A 12,717-nucleotide genomic window follows, 5' to 3' on the forward strand; every position below is an offset into this window, starting at 1 on the left:
CTGTTATTAACATTACCAGTTTCCAGGAATTTATACTAGTTGCTGCCACGGCTTCTCCTGCATATAGTTTCGTTTGTCACATTAAGTTTCATGATAGACCATTTTAAACAAATATTTTCATCTAAGTGAATCCGTTCAGTCGTGAAAAAGCGTGACAAGGCCACAAACATACATACATACATCCATCCTCACTGGTATAAATTTTCACAAATATTTATGCCCAACGTTTCTGCCCGGATAATTCTTGTTGAAAACACAAAAGTTGGCACCTGCAGATTTTCCAAGTTCGTAGTATAAATTCTGTTTTACAATCTGCTCTTGAAGTTTATGATCCAGTTTTTACTTAATGGAAGATAATAAACGAAATAATAAATCAAGTCAGCAAAGGACCATAATAAAAATATTCCTATAATAAAACTGAGCTATTGGGTGGGTATAATCGAACGCTCTTCGTGGTATTAGCCAAGGGAGTAGTTGTTTTCTGATAGGTGTCAGTCGATTAACCTACGGTGTAGGTAATTTGATACCGTCCTGAACGAATCGTTCTTTTAGATAATTTCAGTCACTATTCCAGAATAACTTTGACAAAAACAAATTCAGCGGTAACTAGATGAAAAACTTTTGAACCATATTCTGTACATTAACAAGAAAGTTTTCTCTGGGAGTCATTTCCATCAAGATCATTCCATAACGTTCAGTTTGCAAATTTCAAATAGTGAATTTGTGTGTCCTGGTTGATCCTCAAGTTTGTAATTGAACAAAAACATAGAGAGTGAAAATGAAATAAATCAAGTCGTACTAGGTTTGTTCAAAAAGAAGGTGAATGTATCCGCAAAAGTTAAGTTACCTAGTAGAAACTTCACCATTTGATACATTATCAAAAAAAAAATGCGATATTTTGTTAACTGCACATTTCACAATTTGGCAACAGGATTCATCCGTCTAAATATTTCCAAAAACAATCAACAAAGCTTCCTTTCATATACCTAGTTTATACATTAATTGAGTACCTAAACAAAAATGCATTCCAGTTTAAGGAACTCCGGTATGAATGTGTGTCATTTAACCAGTCGTCATTTCATCAATAGCGATTGACGAAGCATGGAATTATTTCATAAGCTGGAATTTCAGAAAGAAATTTGAATCAGTTGCAAATGAGGAGAAATTTTCAGCTGAAGCAATAATTTTAGGATTGTTAAGATACATTGACGAGAAGTTATTATTTTTGAATTGTGGTTAATTATATCTGCATGAAATTTGAAAATAAACTCGAATAAGGAGATACAGAGTGGGATTGAAATAATATTTTGCACCAACATTGGCTTCTCACAAACTTTCAATTTGAGCAAATTCAAAAATAAAAACAATTTGGACCGGTCTAGTTTAATTCTTCTGAACTGATTCTGATTCAACTAATAGTACGTATGGATTACTTGCAACTAATGAGAAGACACGATTTGCTGGCTTTGTAAGATGGACCTGTGAATTCTAACGTAAAATAAGTCCAAACAAAATTGCAACAATTTAAACGCGTGTTTTATCAACGGAATTGTGACAACAATGACGAGTCTAGTTCATCTGCTGATGATGCCAACTTGGTTGGTGAAACATCCGTTATTAAGACTGTTGCAGTTCTAATGTTTGATGACTTAGGCTCAATAATACTTGCTATATAACCAGTGTACATTGTCAATATAGAAGAAAATAATAACTACCCACATTGTCAGGGCCGTCGCATGGTTTTTTGGCACCCTCCAAACCCAATACGATGGATTGACATACAAAAATACCAGAACTTAGTGTATAGAATTGAAATAATGAAACGATTTCCAAAAAAGTTTCTGTTCTCACATTTTTACAGATACTATCATAACTCAATTTTTAACTGAATTATCGATAAAGTTTTGTATTTCTTGAAAATTAACAAATTAATAACAGTTGAAGTGTTAGTATTCAGGAAAACCACGTCACAAAGTAATGAAAAAACAGAAAATTTACCCTGATCGAGTTGCAAAAATAATATATATTCCTTATAAATGAAGACGATATTTGACCTCGTTTTCAATCTCTATATTGATGGGTTATTATCTATTATTTTTCGACTTCCAAAAACTATAAAAAAGAATATTCGAAAATAAAAAGTGATCGATTATCCCATCACTCATGTACAACTAACTAATTTTTTTCGTTACCACAGTGATAACGAAATACGTTGTACAAGGATCTGTGGTTATAAATTTGAAATTCTAAAATGAGATATGGTTTGTTATAGCCAATATTTATAATGACAAAATAATTGAAAACTGATTCCGGTTTAACAAAAAATGAACCTAAGTCAAGAAATGTCAATGTAGTATTGTATTTTTTCAGTCCATTTGATGAAATTCCCTTCTCAAAGATATAACACAAATGACTATATGGAGACTGGACACTTTTATTTATTTTATTTATTTGTAATACAATACTCTAAAGGACATAGCCCAATTACAAAGCAGGAAATAACAGAGTATAATGAATACATCACAAACAAGTGGCTGTAAAGTCTACAAACAATACAAACAAGTGACTATGAAGACTACACATTTTATATTTATTATGAGTGGTAAAACAATAATCAATTTAGGAAGTGGTATTTTATATTTGACAATTTGCAACTAAATATATCTAAACTATCGCTAACAGAATTTGTCACTTTACACATGGTATGGATCGGAGAATTTTCCAGAACATTTGTGCCAGATGTTTTTATATAGAAAGTACTCAGGTGTCTGGAACAGATTCTACTAATGCAAGCAAATATTGAACTTTTCCAGTAATGTTGGGCAGTCAACTATGCTTTTGATAATTTTATAGGTTAGTGCAACACTATAATATTCACGCCTTTTTTCGAGACTGCAAAAGTGAGGCTTTTGTGACAATTCAGAGTGGGTTGTTTTTATTGGAGAATAAATGCCATCGGTTTTTAGGTTTAGCAGTTTTAAAAATCGTCTTCTATTCTATTCTAAATATCAATGTGATATTTATAAATGGGGCTCCACACAACTGACGCGTGTTCTAACATAGAATAAAGTTTTTAAGGTCGAAGTTTCTTTGCAATCACTACTGTTACGTGCAATTAATCCGTACAAACGACAGGAGGAGGTTACAACATCATCGATATGCCTATTAAATGATAGTGCAGTGTCAAATGTGACGCCAAGATCAGTAAATGTTTCTGGTCTCATCAGGGAAACGTTCTCTATTGAATATTCAAAGATCAAGATATTCGTTTTCAAACTGTAGGACATGACCTTACATTTATCCCGGTTTAGCGACAAATTATTTCGATAACATCATTCTACAACCCGTCCTAAGTTTGCTGAGAGGTTCACACAATCATCTATGTTATCAACGAGGCAGTATCGTTTTAGATCATCGGAATATAGAAGGAAATACACATCTATAACATCTGAAATATCATTAATGAATATATTGAAGAGCAACGGTCCCAGATTTGAACTTTGTCGAACACCGGAAGAAGCACTATATTCGGTAGATTTGAAACCATTGAGCTGATTGTTTTCGATCCCGTAGATAGGACTGAAAAAGTGCGATTAAGGATGGAGATAATCCAAAAGCTACTAGTTTGTTCAGTAGAATGCCACGGTCAAGCCTGTCGAAGGCCTTAGAGAAGTATGTGTAAATAACATCAGTTTAGTCCCTATTGTTATTAGATTCAGCAATATTTTGGGTTACAGTCAGAAGATTGGTGACCGTTGAACGATTTTTCATAAAACCGTGTTGGTTTATACTTATATTGCAACTAACATGCCGATATATAACTCGCTCCAGCAGAATCTAAAAAACCTTCGCAAAGTTGCAAATAATAGAGATAGGCCGATAATTTGAAATATCTCGTCTATCTCCTTTCTTGAAAATGGGACAGACTTTTGATGATTTCCAGATCCTTGGTATTGTAGCCGATCTTAAGCAGATATTAATTAGTATAGATATAGGACGAGCAAGCACAAATGCACAATCTTTTAGTATGAAAGCTGGAATGTCATCTGGACCAGTGGTCTTTTTAGACTTGAGCGACCTTAGTGCCTCGTATACTTCGTTTTCACTGAAGCTTGATATATCAACAAAGTGATTATTATCAATATCAGAGCCTGCAAATCTCTAATAATGCTTCTATTATACCAAGGAGGATATTTATTTTTGGATTCAACTGTATACTTGGGACAACAGCAATCAAAAACATTATACAGTTTTCCATAGAAATATGGATTTAAATGACGACAATGATAGTGAAACAGAGAATATAGAAGAGGAATTATCAGAAGCTTTCGAAGAAAGATAAGATAGTGAAGTGTTTTTGAAGCGGATCTATTGTATATATATATATATATATATATATATATATATATATATATATATATATATATATATATATATATATATATATGTGAGTAAATAGTATTCTAAAGTATTTTCAATCATTACTCTGTTATACAAAATTAGTTAGCTCCCTAACTACATTATCAAAGGGGAACTCTTAGAAGGTAGGTTGCACTATATATCGTTTACATGAACTATACCCACATTTCTTTGTACAGAGTGTCAAAATCAAGTGTTCCACTCGAATTGAATCTCTCACCGCGGTTCCTTACACGCGCCAACCAAATCGTTCGACGTGAATGGGACCCTTTACTCGTCTCATTCGGGAGACGACAAAGGAAATTCTTGCCATGCGAAGAGTTCGGCTCTGTCGAGCGGGGCATTTCAGGTTCTTGAGAGTACTGGTTGTGGTTCTTCACAGTTCTTCAGTCATCATCGAACCATCGTTGGTACGGGTGTGCGCTGCCACTCTAACAATTCAAGGTCACTCGTGAGTTAAGAATAGTACCACCGCAGTGTCCAGGTGACTCAGTCGGATGTAACGTTGCTGTGATATTCAAGTTGTTTTTGTGTGGAAATCGAAAAATTTTCTTATCGTATCGGTTACAGTTGTTGATTCCTTGTGTTTGTGTTGGTTGTGACATATTTTGTGGGAAACGTTCACTTTGGATTGACTGATGCATATTCCTGATACTACTTGAATGGCATCTTGTACTCGAAGAATGTTATAAACATCTGGAGCAGACCATCTGCGATATAATCAAAGGTATTTATTTGGTCTATTGCTGTTTTATTGGGCTTGTGGATGGTAAACGGCAATATCGCCTGTCATTCAACGCCACTAGCTTCTATACTGAATCTCAGTCACCGACTATCAACCGTTAAATTGAAATATTCTGCAACTTTGAAATCAATAATCGATTATCAACCGATTTTTGAAATCAAAAAGTTTCTGCAATCTCTGACATTTTACAATTGTATTGAAATATTTTGCCGGAGTTTGAATCTCCATGGTTTGAACTCCAACAGACTCATCAATATTGAGAAAAAAACACCATTTTGATTGAAGAAAACTTGTAATGGGGCTAAACGTTGTTTTCGAGTTTGGGAAGTTATTTTTCTAAACGTTGAAATGTTGCTGAATGATTTCAAATATCAAAATCTTCAGACTTAGAGTTGAAGCAGAAAAAGACCTCGTAAAAAACAGTACTTACCAGGAGTTTATTTCCATTTGTGTGAAAAATGAATTCGTTCTGTAACTTTGGAGACTTCAATATGAGATGACGAAAGTTATTATTGAAAAATACCTGTGAAAAGAATCTTTGAACGTCGATATCTTCTATTTCAGACTGAGACCTATCAGATTGGAAATGTGCGATGAAATTGAAGAGAATGGAGAATTTGAGACTACAGACGGTCGTCTGCATTCTTCGGATCCTTGCAAATTACCGTGCCATCTGCGGTCGATAAGTATAATAAGTATCGGGTAGAAGTGCAAAAAATTATTGTTGAAATACCTTTGTGTTACTGAATAGTGCCATTGGAACCATCTGAATGTGAACATTGGAAAATCATTGAATATGCCATGTCTTTTGCATTATTCTAGTTTCTATGGTCAGTATTCAAATCGGCAATAATATCATTTGCTGCGAATTGTTCTCAAGATAGAAAACAAGGTAATTGCTATAGTAAAAAGCATGTAATTGTGTAGAAAAACTGTAAACAAAGGTGTCATAATATGGAAAATATTCCATATGAATTCGTCATGAAGCATCTTATTTCGATTGATGGGAGCTTCTCCACTGATTCTGCCATAAAACTACGAACAAAAACTAGACGAGTTTTTGATGCAGTCTCGATGAAAGAGAATAAGGTTTTTATGTTGACGGAAATGTGGCTTGACTCATCCATCGATAACTCCGAACTTTTTCCTGGTAATTTTAAAATATATAGGACAGACAGAAATTTCACTGCTTCCAATGTTAGTAGAGGTGGCGGTGTGCTAATTGCTGTACACGAATTTGTCAAATTATCATTTTCCAGTGTCTGGCTTTATTGACACAGTAGTTGTGAAATTATCTTTCTCCGAAAACAGTCACTTTCTGATATGCGTTTATATCCCCCCTAAAACAACGAAAAATGAAATTGGGAAACTGGGAAGCTGCAGAATCGCTTGACTTACAGTATGACCATGCAATTCTGATGGCTGGGGACTTCAACGTACCTGAATATGCGTCATATTCAGAAACAGATCGTAGTAGCCCGCATACCACTTTGTTGAACAACATGTCAGAGTTTTTCGGCTTATCGCAAAATAACTTTGTTTTCAATGAGATGCACAGACTTTTAGACCTGGTGTTTGCAGTCACTTCTGCCTCGTTGAAAAATCCCTAGATTCATTATAAAAGAAGACGGTCATCATCCTGCATTGGAAATAACAAGCGAACTGAACTTCAAAACGAACTCGAAAAATAAATTTGCATCATGTTTCCAAGATGCATACAATTTTAAAAAAGCTAACTTTCCGCTCATGTATGAGCTGATCCTCAATCTCGATTGGACGTTTCTAAATGCGTTTCGCAATGCAGATGATGCCTGTCTTCACTTTTATGAAGAATTATACAGTGTATTTGATCACTACGTGCCAAAATTCTCGATAAAATCTAAAAATAATTATCCAGCCTACTTTGATGGTGCATTGATAAAGAAATTTCGAACTAAAACAAAATTTTGGTGCAAATACAAAAGAAACGGTGACATTCACGCTTTTCACGAATTCAAACGTCTTCGGGTAGAAATCAAAGCAGCCATTAGAACAGCTTATAAAAAAATAATTCAGAAAACTGAGAGCGAGGTTAACCATAACCCCAATAAGTTTTGGTCATTCATTAACAAGTCAAAACATACTAATGGAATCGGAGATAAAATGTAACATGAAGGCAAGCTACTCGATAATCCCTCAGATATTCTTGATAGTTTTGCAGATTTCTTTAGTGGTTCTTATATAGTGTCAACATTAAGTGACCATGCGAACAACAGTAGTGATATTTCCAGCTTAGCAATCGAAAACTTCAGTATTGAAGATGATTATCATACCCTAAAAAAATTAAAGCCTAAATTTACTGCGGGACATGATCATATTCCAGCATTCATCATTAAAGATTGTGCCTCAGCTCTGGCTGAACCACTAACAACTCTAATTATTATATGCCTGAAAACATCAACTGTATCATCAATATGGAAAATGTCGAAAGTTTGCCCAATTTTCAAAAAAGGAGACAAAAGTGAGATACAAAATTACAGACCAATCTCTATCATATGCAACTTTTGTCAAGTGTTTGAGATGCTTTTCGAGAAGGCAATCTATTGTCATGTCAGCGACATTATTAGCCCCAATCAACATGGTTTTATGAAAGGACGTTCAACCACCACGAATCTTGTAACAATCACTCAATGTATTGCAGAGGGTATTGATTGTCAGTCTCAGAATGATGTCATTTACACTGATTTTTCTAAAGCGTTCGACAGACTTGACTATACTATCCTGCTACACAAGCTTTCGACTTTTGGGTTATCCAATGACTTGATCACCCTCTTCAAATCGTATTTTCACAACCATACGCAGTACGTCCAACTCAATAGCCTCAAGTCTATCAAATATATAGCCACAGCTGGTGTACCACAAGGGTCAAATCTAAGACCCCTGCTATTCAATATGTTCATTAATGATATCGGAGCTGAGATTGATGTCAATTTTCTTTATACGCAGATTATTATAAATGTCACTGTTACTCCCTATTCTGTAATTGGGTTCATCCTGCGGAATAGTGTATGAAATAAATAAATAAATGAATAAATTCTCTTCAAAAAGAACAATACCTATAAGGAAGGTAAATATTTTGAAACAAAATTAAAAACTATTCACCTCACTGTTTTTCCCAATATTTTGGAATGTGTTAACGAACAACTTGGATAAAGCATGCTATCTTGAAGTACATCTGAATAACGACATAAAAAGAAATACAGATGTTAAGAAAGGTATTCCCAGGGAATCTACCCTCAGCCTCATTTCACGTATATATTAATGACATTATTTTTGGTTTACAGAATGTGGTATTCTCAAAATTGTCATAACAATATTGGCATAAGTATTCGTGATTCAGAAATTTAATCACCAATTACTCTAAAAACAGTATAGGGTATAAAGAACTGATTAATAACACTCCTAAATCGCAAAAAACAAAGAAGTTTCACTTAACCCATATGAAAATATCTAGATTATAGTGAACTGTGATTTCATAAATTCCTTGAATGTTTATTTCTTCACTTCTGAGTAACAACTAAACAATAACAATAGTTCAAGATGACTATTCTCATATATTGCGAATGGATGAAAGAATAAATAGAGCTCAGATTGTCATGAGAACCTTCAAAATATATAGGTACTCGTGAGTTTATATAATGAGAATTGAATTGAATTTTGAGATACTTCTGTTGGTTTACTCTCCACCTTCATTATAACTATCCTCCCCTGCTCACACGTCAAAAAGTTGTCTTTTATAAGCTATTTTTTAAACTTTTTCAGATAGCATCACTCCAATTTGTGTAGGTATCCCAATTTTTTTAATTAAAATACATGTTACTATCTGATAATGTAGCTTCCTTGAGTTGAAAAAAATCGTAAAATCGGTTGAGTTTATTACCAGCAAATAAATATTCACCCCCAATATACCGGGTAACAAAATTGCAGTGTTCTTAGGCATCTTGAAATTTTTCAAAAATAAAATAATACTGCCTTCATTAATCTCTAGAATATTATTTTTAAAATCAGAATTGAATAGATAAGCAGATTGTTTTAATAAACAGAATAATACTCGGATCGATATTTATGGTCGTTCGTATGAATAAATTACAATTTTCAAATCGTTTATGAATTTCAAACTGCGAAATAATTATATTCTGTTAAATTGAGTACTACAAATAAAGGAATAAATCACTATATACAGTATGCTGATTTACTCATTTATTTGTAGTGATCAAGGTAATATTTCACTGAGAAACCGTAAAAAATTGTTTTTGAGTGTCTCATATATCATTCAGTAAAATCCTTACTATTTATTGATACATCAATTGAGGTGTCTCAGAAAGACAAAAATATCTGAAAACATCCTTATTCAAAGCAACTCCTCAACGAAAATCTCTAGTGATTCATTCAAACGTAAATGACTAAAAACCAGACAGTTTGGAACAATATATTTATGCTTATTTGTTAAACAAACAGATGAAACTCGTGATAAAATATGGATGAAAATATTAGGATATTACATAGGTGTTTGCGGTCAAAGAGAGAATATTTTCTGTGCTTTTTACTTAAAGCAACTTGAACTTTATGAATTTTCCTCAAGTGTCATCCAATTCCATAGTAGATGATATTTTCTCCAGATTGCGGTACATTTTCATTGTTCACAGCGAACTGATTTGGAAAATGATACCGTTCCTATGTTGTCATCGTCTCTCAAGCAGTGTTTTTACTAAGTTCTCTTACAAATAGGTACATCGCTTTGTATACAAAATATAACGAACCGTAACTTCTACCTGGGTGTCTTTCTGAAAATCGCTGTATTTTATCCTGTATGTTTCAAGAAATGTATAGGGATATATTTATGGTCAAATAAAAACTTCAAGGTAAATATTAAGCCTTCATGACTTATAATATTCTGATCTAATGAATTCGTAACAAATAAATGACATCCACCAGACTATATTGAAATCCTTTACTTAAATCATAAGAATATTTAGTTCAGCAGCAAATTGAAGGAAATTACTTATTTTACTCATTTTTGAGTTGCTGAATGATATCTTTATGAAAATGCATAGCATCTAGTCACTGCCATAATCATAATATCAAATTAAACCTGTTAATTTCTGTGGAAGCACTTATACAAAGTTTTAATATTCAGTCACAATCATATTTCAATATTTGATTCCATGGGTTTAATTTTATTAGGACAGTGGATGAAATTGTGAAAATAATGCCCTGAGAGTCCTGTATAATTCAAGAATAATGACACCTGAGTATAATTTCATGCCTGTCACTTTTATTTCTATCAGTTTTATTGCTGTAAAGCTCTCATGTGGCCGCAGCCTTCTATTTTTTCGTCGATTTTATGCACTGTGAGAAAAAACCAATAAAAAACAACACAATTTTCAAGAGAAGAATGAAAGTTCAGAAAACTGTACGTTGTAAGTAATATATGACATTTGAAAATATTGCATTTGTACCTATTTAACCAAAAACATTTTCATGAATGTGATATGCGTTCTGCACATGTCATTATGGAATTATTTTTGTAGACATGAAAATTATGGCAATGCTTCACTCCTGATAATATGTACCTCAACCCTGTGATAAAAGTTCTTGACACTTTACCAATTTGTAATGTCCTTATTAATAGTTTAATAGCTTTCTAGAAAACAAGTGATGATTCTTCAGCTTGATTACGTCGCAGGAACGAAATTTATCGTAAATAGTGTGAAGAAAAAGGTACCTCTGGAATATCCTTTCAAACGTTTCTTTGATCCCTTTCACAGATAAACAATAGTTAGCTAACGTCACTGCAGAAGTGTTGAATAAATTAGCATGTTTAAGAGTGACAGAAGTACCTACGTACATACCTCTACCTACCATCTTATACTTGTCGTGTTCTACCCAGTGCACACCCTTATAAATTTGCCTGTCATACTTTACCTGTTGCGATACAAAACAACAGGTGCATTGTACTTTAGCGGTAACTATTTGTCGTTGCAGTTTTCTACTTTTAGTGGAAATTCTGACAATGATGCGGAGGCCTTTAGATGTTCAAATCATTGATACCCGTAGTCTCCTTATAAAATGTAAAGTCAAGCTTTACTAAACTTAAATCCATATTAAAAAACTAATTAGTTTTTTTTTACTAAACTTGACTGAAAACCTAAGCTCGACTGGAATGTGGAAGTTGAAAAAACTTGAATTTTATGTGAAAAGCAAAGATAACTGGTGAAAGTTGTGCAATTCAAATAAAAAAATTGTCATTTTTTGTTCCAGAAAATTGGATTGCAGGTACAGAACAGATTATTCATTTTTTATCGACCTGTTTTGGGCATTTATTACCTTTCACAATCTGAAAAATATAAAAATTATAGTAGAGAACTTTATACAAGTGTAGAAGGACAAACTTTTAGTTTACCCCGATAAGTTACTGCGTAAAATCAAAATATTTTTCACAATTATTTATGAGTAACTTGTATTTAACAATTTTGCCCATCAAAAAATTGTTAAGAAATAATGCAATACTTATCTTAACGTTTCGGAGGGCAAAATCTGCCTTCGTCTTTAGAAATGGACAGAAAAATTCTGATATTTTGGCAGTTATTCCTTTTTGATTATTTATTTCTTTACTTCTTCGACAGCTGTCAAAGGAGTTTTGAAATATGAAATTATGTCAATGCTGTTGATTGACAACTGAAACATTCAATGTAATACAAGGTGTTCTCCGATATCAGTCTGTTGCCATTTCGCCACTATCCAAATTTTTTTTCAAGATGGGTAGCCAAGTACGGTCTATTTCTAAGAAGCTATTCGAAATAAAATTTTCTCCAGATATGAGAATATACGTTGATTCTTTCAGCTTACGTTTCTTAGAGTGAGGCTCATTGGTATGATCATTCTTGTCCTATTCCATTCCACTAGATGTCCCCCATCTGATTTTAAAATGTTTTCTGACAATTTAGACCCTGTCAGTCTATTTTTTATGTAATCTCGATGTTCATTCTCACGCACTTTCAATGGTCTCGAGGTTTCACCAATGTAACTTTTACCACAAGAAATAGGTATTTCATTGATACCATTTTTTGTTTTTTCTTCAGTGTTGTTGGGTTCTGTATGTGTGAGTATAGATATCAGTGTACTTTTTTTACTATTTCCAATTCGTCTTATTTTTTCAGATAGTCTTGAAATGTAAGGTATGACGTTAGTTGTGGAAGGTGTAGGTGCATGTTGAGTTGGATGTTGTTGAATTTGTGGAGCTGTTTGTATGTTCGTTTGGTTTTTAATTGACTCTTTATTCTCTATTACCTTTATCCTTGAATTTATTAACAAATATGGATAAGCGTTATCTTTCAAAACAGATTCAATTTAATTATATTTTCAGTTGAATTGCATTTCATTTTAGCTCTTTTGTAAATGCAATTTATTATACCTTTTTTAACACTCGTATGATGATTCAATGTATAGTAAAGATATCTATTTGTATGTGTTTTCTTCAACATCACATCGAGGAAAGGTAGTCGACCATCTAG

General features: G+C 33.2%; 1 protein-coding gene across 2 annotated transcripts in view; it reads left to right on the forward strand.

Moving 5' to 3' along the window:
- Shrm (Shroom) overlaps positions 1–12,717 on the forward strand; it is a 401,550-nt gene that overhangs the window by 185,145 nt on the left and 203,688 nt on the right. Inside the window, exon 1 of one of the 2 annotated variants that reach the window (XM_074172192.1) lies at positions 4,812–5,146. The exons of the other annotated variant lie outside the window; for it this stretch is intronic. The gene's annotated coding sequence lies outside the window, so the exon portion shown is untranslated. Of the gene's footprint in view, positions 1–4,811; positions 5,147–12,717 lie in introns of those variants that run through there. 2 annotated transcript variants of the gene reach the window in all.

This window comes from Leptinotarsa decemlineata, unplaced genomic scaffold, assembly GCF_025532065.1.
Source record: "Leptinotarsa decemlineata unplaced genomic scaffold, Ldec_3_MD MMD2_tig00000035_RagTag_RagTag, whole genome shotgun sequence".
Lineage (NCBI taxonomy): Eukaryota > Metazoa > Arthropoda > Insecta > Coleoptera > Chrysomelidae > Leptinotarsa > Leptinotarsa decemlineata.